The sequence below is a fragment of the Dasypus novemcinctus genome, chromosome 10 (genome assembly GCF_030445035.2).
Source record: "Dasypus novemcinctus isolate mDasNov1 chromosome 10, mDasNov1.1.hap2, whole genome shotgun sequence".
Taxonomy (NCBI): Eukaryota; Metazoa; Chordata; class Mammalia; order Cingulata; family Dasypodidae; genus Dasypus; species Dasypus novemcinctus.
This window is the reverse complement of record NC_080682.1, coordinates 45,869,348-45,877,845: the sequence shown is the minus strand read 5'-3', so window position 1 is coordinate 45,877,845 and position 8,498 is coordinate 45,869,348.

Here is an 8,498-nt window from a genome sequence, read left to right as displayed (position 1 = left end):
CCCAGCGCGAAAGAAAGTGCAGCCTGCCCAGGAATGGCGCCGCCCACACTTCCCGTGCAGCTGACGACAACAGAAGCGGACAAAGAAACAAGATGCAGCAAATAGACACAGAGAACAGACAACCGGGGGAGGGGGAGAATTAAATAAATTAATTAATTTAAAAAAAAAAAGAAATAGGCATATGTATAATATGGAAATTTAGTATGAGATACAGATGGGATTTCAAAGCAATGAGAAATGGATGAATTATTCTACAGTGGTGGGACAATTAGCTACCCATTAAGGAAAAAAAAATAAAGTCAAATCCCTACCTTATACTGGGCACCAAAATATATTCCTGGTATATCAAATATTTAAATGCAGAAAATTAAAGTAAATCGAAAGAAAATCTAGAAGAATGTTTTTATAATTTTCTGAAGGAGAAGGCCTTTCTAAATATGCCCTAGAGACATAAGGAAATACAGAAAGCACTTAAATTTATGTAGCAAAAGACATCATAAATCAAGTTACAAAAATTGCTGGGTGCATATGCGGCACAGGCAGCGGGACACCCACCTCCCACATGGGAGGTACTGGGTTTGGTTCCTGGTGCCTCCTAAAGAAGACAAACAAGCAGACAATGAGTAAAAACAACAAGCAGACAACAAGCAAGACAATGGGCAAACAGCAAGCAGACAGAGAGTAAAAACAAATGAGCAAGGAGCAGACATGGCTCAAGCAGTTGGGTGCCTGCCTCCCAAACAGGAGGTCCCAAGTTCAGTTCCTGGTTCCTCCTAAAGAAGAAATGAGCAGACAGTGAGCAAGAACAACAAGCAGACAATGATCAAAAAACAAGGGAAAAATACAACGAGCAAACAGACAAGGGAGCCGGGGGTGGGGGGCAGCAGGATTGCCAAATCTCCAGGACCTGAGGTCAGTTGAGTTGTGGGCCCAGGATCTTCAGGAAGGGGGTGGAAGCATTCCTGTTCTAAGAAAGGTAGAAGAGAGAAATATATTGGATTAGGGGTGGGCAACAAAGCAGCTACAGGGGCTGGAAGGAATCTGAGGGGTGTTTTGACCCGAGAGTCCAGAGGAGCTGGAAGGTCACGTGGGGAAAAGAGTGGGAGCAGGAAACGGAGGAGGACGCAGGAGAAGCAGCGGGGTGTGATCTGGGCTAGGCCCCTCAGTGGTCACCATGGCCCCCTCCCCAGAGGACCAGAGGAGCGCCAAGTGCCTCTTCTTCTCCCCATGCACGGGGATGAGTTAGAGTCCTTGTAGTTATGACACCACTTCCTCCCGAAGCCTGCTCATCCATCACCTGTTGTTAGGACTTTTCTGTCACCACCTTCTTAAGTTGTATGTTGATGAAAAGTGTATCCCTGAGCAATGCAGAGCAGGTCTTCAAGAAACATAAACAACCCTGCACTGTAGTTGACGCACTCCACGCATTGTTTTCACTCAGCGTTATTACTGAAATATAACAAGTGGGTCCGTGAATAGCCAAGTCATGATGTTAACCACCAGCTGGGGAACGGGTTCAGGCTTCACAAGGGGTTAGGGAGGGACCAGGTTAGAAGAAAAGGACAGGGCAAGCGGGTGTAGCTCGGTGGTTGAGCGCCTCACATGTGCGAGGTCCTGGGTTCAATTCCCGGTACCTCCTAAAAAAAAAAAAAAAAAGAGGAAGACAAGAGAAAGACACAAAGTTGAAAGGAAGGTGCAAGACACAGGACCCTGGAGTGAGAATAAGGTGCGGGAAATAAGAGAAAAGACGAGGGAGAAGGGAACAGCAGTGTGGGATAAGGCTGGGGGAGGGAAAGTGCCCTGGGCGGGGATCTGGGACCAGGCAGGAGGGAGTGGAAAGGACTTGCCGGGTTAAATTTAGGAGCACAGGCCAGGGGAAGGGACAGAAGTATGAGGAGGGGAAGACCTCAGCTCCCGAGGTGTTTCAGGATGCAAAGGTGGGCTTACCTTTTGAACCTGACCTTCCACTTCTGGAATTTATCTGAAGGGACAAATCAGGTTAAGTGCAAAAAATCTAAGTCTAAGGACATCTCATGGAGGATTCATTTTCATTTTTTTTTGACTTATTTTTTATTTATTTCTCTCCCCATTCCCTCCCCCCCCCAAGTTGTCTGCTCTCTGTGTCCATTCACTGTGTGTTCTTCTGTGTCTGCTTGCATTCTTGTCAGCAGCATCAGGAATCTGTCTCTTTTTGTTGCGTCATCTTGTTGTGTCAGCTCTCCGTGTGTGCGGCGCCATTCCTGGGCAGGGTGCACTTTCTTTCATGCTGGGCGGCTCTCCTTATGGGGCGCACTCCTTGAGCGTGGGGCTCTCCTACGTGGGGGACACCCCTGCTTGGCACGGCACTCCTTGCATGCATCAGCACTGTGCGTGGGCCAGCTGATCACCCAGGTCAGGAGGCCCTGGGTTTGAACCCTGGACCTCCCATGAGGTAGGCGGATGCTCCATCCATTGAGCCAAATCCACTTCCCATGTGGAGGATTTTTATGACAGAAAAATATAAACTAACCTAAATATCCATTTGTTTATGTGGCTTGATGTTGCTCTTCTGGGGACACCGTGAGCTTCACAGTAGGTGCTTTGTTCATCTAGTATCTGGTGCATGGCAGGTCTTCAAGGAGTGTTTCAGGAATGGATGGATGTGTGAGCGCACTGGTGAAGAGGGGCAGGGAGAGAGAGGAAGCAGTGTTGGAGGTTATTTGGAATCATCTTAATTTATTTCATATAATTCCAAAATAATTGAGGGAGCCACCTTGGCTTGTCAACTTTTTATTTTGCCAAGTAAGGTTCATTGGGGGGAAAAGCTGAATCTATTACAAATACTACTGACCACCCTTTCATAAAAGAAGGAACATTTAAGCACCAAAATAGCAAGGAATGCAATCTCAGAATAAAAGGCAGTCCTTTAAATGAAGTGGATTTAGTTTTATGTAGATGATGCTACCTGGCTTTACGGTTTCATCTTTATGAGGACCAGGGAAAAGTTCTTTGGCAACAGGATGGCTCCATGGACTGACAAGTGGAAACTGGTCCCTCATTTTACAGATTGAGAGATGAGGGCTCTGAGCAGATTTAAGGCCTGACTGTAGTCACTCGGCAGCCAAATAACGGGGGTAGGACTGGAACCCGGAGCTCCGTGCCTCCACGGCTGCCCCCCACCCCGCAGCGTGGCCCCCCTCTTCCTGGAATTGACTATGCCCCAATGGGGAGCTGGGCGGAGGGGCTCGGAGCTCTTCGAGCCTTTTATCCTACCTGGGCATAAACTATCTCCAGAAGAGCCGCAGCCCCGGCTTAAACCCCCTCTCCCCAGTAACAGGTAGCTCGCCCCGCCCACTGGCAGCCTCTTCTGTCGTTGGGGGCTTCATTTCTTAGGCTGTTTTTCTCCTTGGAGCTGAAACCCATCTCCACATGGTTCCACCTAGTCCCAAACCCGCTCCCCCATCTGCATGGGGTCTTTCAGGGTAGGAATATAAGGCACAAGGAGTCTAATCCCAGAGTCTCCTGGGACTGGAAAACAGCCTCTCTAGTGCCCCGATCCTCCACTTCCCCCATCTCGCCCCCTTTCTCCTACTCTTTTCCTATTCTTTAATGGGAGAGGAGGAAAGAACAGCACTAGGAAGAGTTTTCATCTTTCGAATGATGATTGAATTCAATATTGCCAACCTAATTTGCAGATTAGAAAACTGCGATTTACAGAGAGGTGCTGTACAGACCGTCAGTCCCACATCCGACATCACTGGATGCAGCGCTCCGTGGCCGGCACCCACAACAATCAAGTCCACTGCCTTGACCAGCCAAGGCCCAGGCTGTGACCAAGGGCAGCCTGCAAGGCAGGCTCTCCAGCCGGCACTGACCTTAGACCTGGGGCTACCTTTTACCTAATCCCACGGCTGTAGTGTACTGATAAGGGATTCTGTGATTGTCTACAAATTACATAATTTCTTAAATTTTGAAGTTGCAAGAAACAGAAATTGCTCTGGCTGATTGCAGTAGCCAGTGTCCAAGATGGCTCGAAGTCACACCCCGCCCTCCGGCCCCCAGTGTTCCACCCAAGTGTAATCCGCCCACACTGCACCAGGGTGGTCTATGTGACAAACAGAAGTCTGCAAAAGTGACGGCAGGGAAGCGGATTTGGCCCAGTGGTTAGGGCATCCGCCTACCACATGGGAGGTCCAAGGTTCAAACCCCGGGCCTCCTTGACCTGTGTGGAGCTGGCCCATGTGCGGTGCTAATGCGCGCAAGGAGTGCCCTGCCACGCAGGGGTGTCCCCCGCATAGGGGAGCCCCACGCGCCAGGAGCGCGCCCCGTAAGGAGAGCCGCCCAGCGCGAAAGAAAGCGCAGCCTGCCCAGGAATGGTGCCACACACCCGGAGAGCTGACGCAGCAAGATGACACAAGAAAATGAGACACAGATTCCCGGTGCCACTGACAAGAATACAAGTGGACAAGGAAGAACACACAGTGGATGGACACAGAGAGTCGACAACTGAAGGGAGGGGGAAGGGAGAGAAATAAAAAATAAATCTTTAAAAAAAAAAAAAGTGATGGCCTTTGCTCCTAAGATGAGGTTATAAAAGCCTTTCCCTCTCGGATCAATTGCTGGAGGGACCAGCTCCCATGAAATGCGCAGCCTACGAAGGGGCTCACGTGACAGGAGGAACAGTGCAACCACCTAGGCCCAGTTTTCCTAGGGCTATGCTGGTTTTCAAACTGAAAGTCACTCAGACCTAGGGAAACTGGGAGGGTGGTCTCCCTGCACGTGATTCTCCACCCAAGCCCAGGCTTTGGATGACACAGCCCAGCGGACAGCTGAACCGCAACCTCGTGAGAGTTTCTGAACCAGATCCACCCACCTGGGCCACTCCCAGGATTCTTGACACTCAGAAAATATCTATCTTCAGCTGCTACATTTTGGGGTAATATGTTAAGCAGCAATAGACAACTAGCACACTGATTCAGGCAGAAGGGGAACTTATGAAAAGGATTTCAGGTAGCTCATGACCCTCTGCAGGGCTGGAGAACCAAGTGTGGGGGCCACACAGTCATAGCCAAAGCCAAGGTCATGCCACAGATCCAGTGCAGTGGGACACGGCTCCTCACAGGAACCAGCAAGCACCGCAGCTTGCCCCGCAGCCCCACCAGCTCTGCTGGATGCAGCCACTGGCACCACTGCCACTGAGAGCAGAACGTAACTGCACCCCAACCCTCACCAGAAAGGACTTTTCCCTGGTCCATGCTTCTATGTGTCACTAACTCCCAATCCAAAGACCAGACAGAATACATCTGATTGCCAGAGCCTGGGTGGCATACCTGTGCCTTGCCTGCAAGGAAGCTAGGAAAGGCAGTTTTGGGTGTTTTCAACTTCTCTAATGGGAAGGGGGGAAGGCAGGTCCTGTTTCTCCCCAAAGCTCAGCAGGTGGGAAGTTCCCCAATCACTAGAATGGGATCTTGATGCTGGGTGTTCAGAAAAAAAGAGACCTGTCCACATCAACCTCATCTTTAGAGATGGGATAATTTAATGAGATAGTGCACAGCTACCTACTGACCTGGCACTTGGTAGATATTTATTATCCACCCAGCAGCCGAAGTGTTCTTGTGAAAACATAAATCAGTTCCTGCCACTCCCCAGCTTAAAAGCTGCCAGTGGCTTCCATTGTACTTCAAACAGATCCAAACCACGGCCAAGCATAACCCAGATGCCACCCATTTCTCACCCTCGTCTCTTTCCATGTCTTGCCTTCCACACTACACTTTGGGCCCACTGGCCATCTGCCCCTTCATGGAACAAGCCAAACTCAGTCTCGTGTCCCAGCCTTTGCCTTGGGCGTGTCCTCTCCTAGGAACTCTTCTACTCGATCCTTGGTCTGCCCGGCTCCTTCTCACCCACCGAGATTCCGCTGAAATGGCACCTCCCGGAGAAGCCATCCCTGGCCTCAGCACCTAAAGTTGCGTGCTCGAGCCCAGCCTAGCCACCGCCAGCACCTCACCTTGCCTGGCACCTGGTAAGCAGTCTGTAAGTGGCCGTGCCTTCTGAAGACAAGAGGGGCTCATTCCCTGGCATGCCCTGATACTTTGGGGCAGGAGGTGGTGGTTTGCGCCTCCCAGGGAGCTGGCAAGAGAGAGGCAAGCTGCCTGTCAGAGCGAAAAATAGCAACGCTGATCTGACCCGGGTGTTTTGATCTTAGTGGTCATCGGCAGCTGGGCGAGGAATCCCCTGGTCCTGAGCCAGTCCCTCCATCCTTCCAAGAAAGGGATCCCTCAGCTGTTGCATGAGATGGACAAGACTGGAGCAGAGCCGTGCCTGGCTTCACACAAGGCTCATGGAATCCAGGTTCCTTCAGCTCCTTTTCCAAAAGTGGGTTTCTCTAAAATATTTATTTCTTGCCATTATAGAGAGGGACATATTTAATAAAAGGCAGAGAAAACCAGGTTGAGTCAGTAAGATTAGAAGTAAGAAAGCATGAATGAGGAGGAAGCAACTGTCAAAGTTGTTGGAAATAAGGGTGGAATTTGGCTTTGAGCTTCCTGGCAGCCTGTGCAACAAGGGAAGCCTGATCAGTTATGGAGCTCTTTTTATTAGCAAGGAAGATATTTGCCAGTTCCTTGAGAGAAATAGTTTTAGTTTTAATTTTTTCCAGGCACTAAACCTTGAATGAAATATCTCTCCCCCCTCCAAAAGGCTTTAAGAAAAGACATTAAATAATGCAATAAACAATGGCCTTGTTTTACAGCAAATGTGGAATTGAAGCTCCAGTTCCTTCCAGGATTTGAGGGCACTTACCTTGTAGCTCACTGGACATGTTTTGCCGAGGTATTATTTTAGTGGCGGAAAGGCCTCACTGACTTTTCCTTCCAAAGAGCTGAGCCTCATTCACTTGGAGCCCCTCAATGAACTTGCAGGGATCTGGAGATGGCTGTCATTTTGGGGCCTTTTTTTTTCCAGAGGGAAGTCATAAAGTGCCTGCTTTGAATCATAAAGCTCAGGTCAGGCCCCTTTGTGGGACATGCTCTAGGGAGAAATTAGGGAATGATTTCATCAACCATCTACTGAAAAGCTGAGTTATGTTCAATGAGCAAGAAATGCCAAGAGTGGAAGACTTTGAGCAACAGGTTTGAATCTCACCCTTCTACTAGTTACCTGTGTGATCTTGGGCAAGTTCCTTAACCTCTCTTAGCATGGTTTCCCCATCTATAAATATGGTGCCGGTGATACCTGCTTTGGGTTATTGACAGTCAAATGGTGATGTCCCCAAAGATGTGTGCCATGTGCTCTATTCACTTCAACCCACTTCCCCTAACCCAGCCCCCACAGTCTGGGGTCAGGCCTGAAAGAGGGGCTGGGTCAACCCCACCCAGTTCTCAAGAATTTTGAGTGGAGTTCCCACCCCATCCTCACTTCTGGATTTCCGGCCCAACTCAGCCCACAGACGGAAGCCGAGGCCCAGCCTCACAAGAGCGCAGACCACTTTTCTGTGGTGAGAACGCTGGGCCGCTTTTGGCCACAGCGACCCAGGAGAACCCTCGTCTTTCCTTCTGAAAGCGTTCCAGTCACTCCCGCCGCCCTGAACCAGCTTCCTTCCTGTACCGTCGTCTTGACTCCGTGCCTCCAGAGGCAGCTTCTTGAGGGCCTCAGACTCTTCATTTTACATTGGGAGAAAATGGTGAACAGGCAGGAGTCACGTGCCCAGTCACCCAGGGTGGGCGCGCAACAGGCAGGGCCGCAGACCGGGTCTCTGCACCCACAGCCTCTGCGCAAGCGCAGCGCCACCTGCAAACCCTGGCTCCCCGCCCCGCTCCATGGAGGCAGCCCCAGGACCTGGAAAAGGAAGCCGGACCGGCCGAAAGGATGGGGAGTTAAGTGGAGCACCAGCACCCCCAAGGACTCCCTGCTCCCCTCACTCACAGCTCCTGCTCTCAAACACCCTTTTGCTCTTCGGAGGCCGGAGGCCGTGCTCACACCCTGCCTCTTTCCGCTTCTCCCACCCTCTCTACTCCAGACACGGCAGGGCACGTGCCAAACACCCTGGGGACTGGCACCTGGAGGCTCTGCGCCTGTGCAGTTCACCTCCTGGATGCCATCCGATCACTGGTGGAAATTCCAACCCCGCTCTCAAGGCCCCCTCAAGGCCCACCTCTGACGTCATTTCCTCGGTGACCCCTCTTCAAAAGGGCCATTTCCCCTGTGCCCGCTGCCTGGCCCCTGCAGCTGGGCTCCTGTATAATGCTTAGCACACCTGGATGTGCATTAATTACTGAATTAATTGGAGTTAGCTGTGACTGCTCCCATGGCCCGGCCAGACCAAGACCTCCTTGAAGTCAGGGGCCATGTTTAACTCCCTGGTACTCCTCAGTACCCAGTACTCTGCCTGGTATGGACTAGACAGAGAGTCAGGAAACTTCCGTAGTTGTATGGAAGGTCATGTGAAAGCTGCATTAACTGTGTCTTGAGCAGGGGAGTGTTAGGCCCTCACACAATACTCTTTTCAAGACTCCTTCACA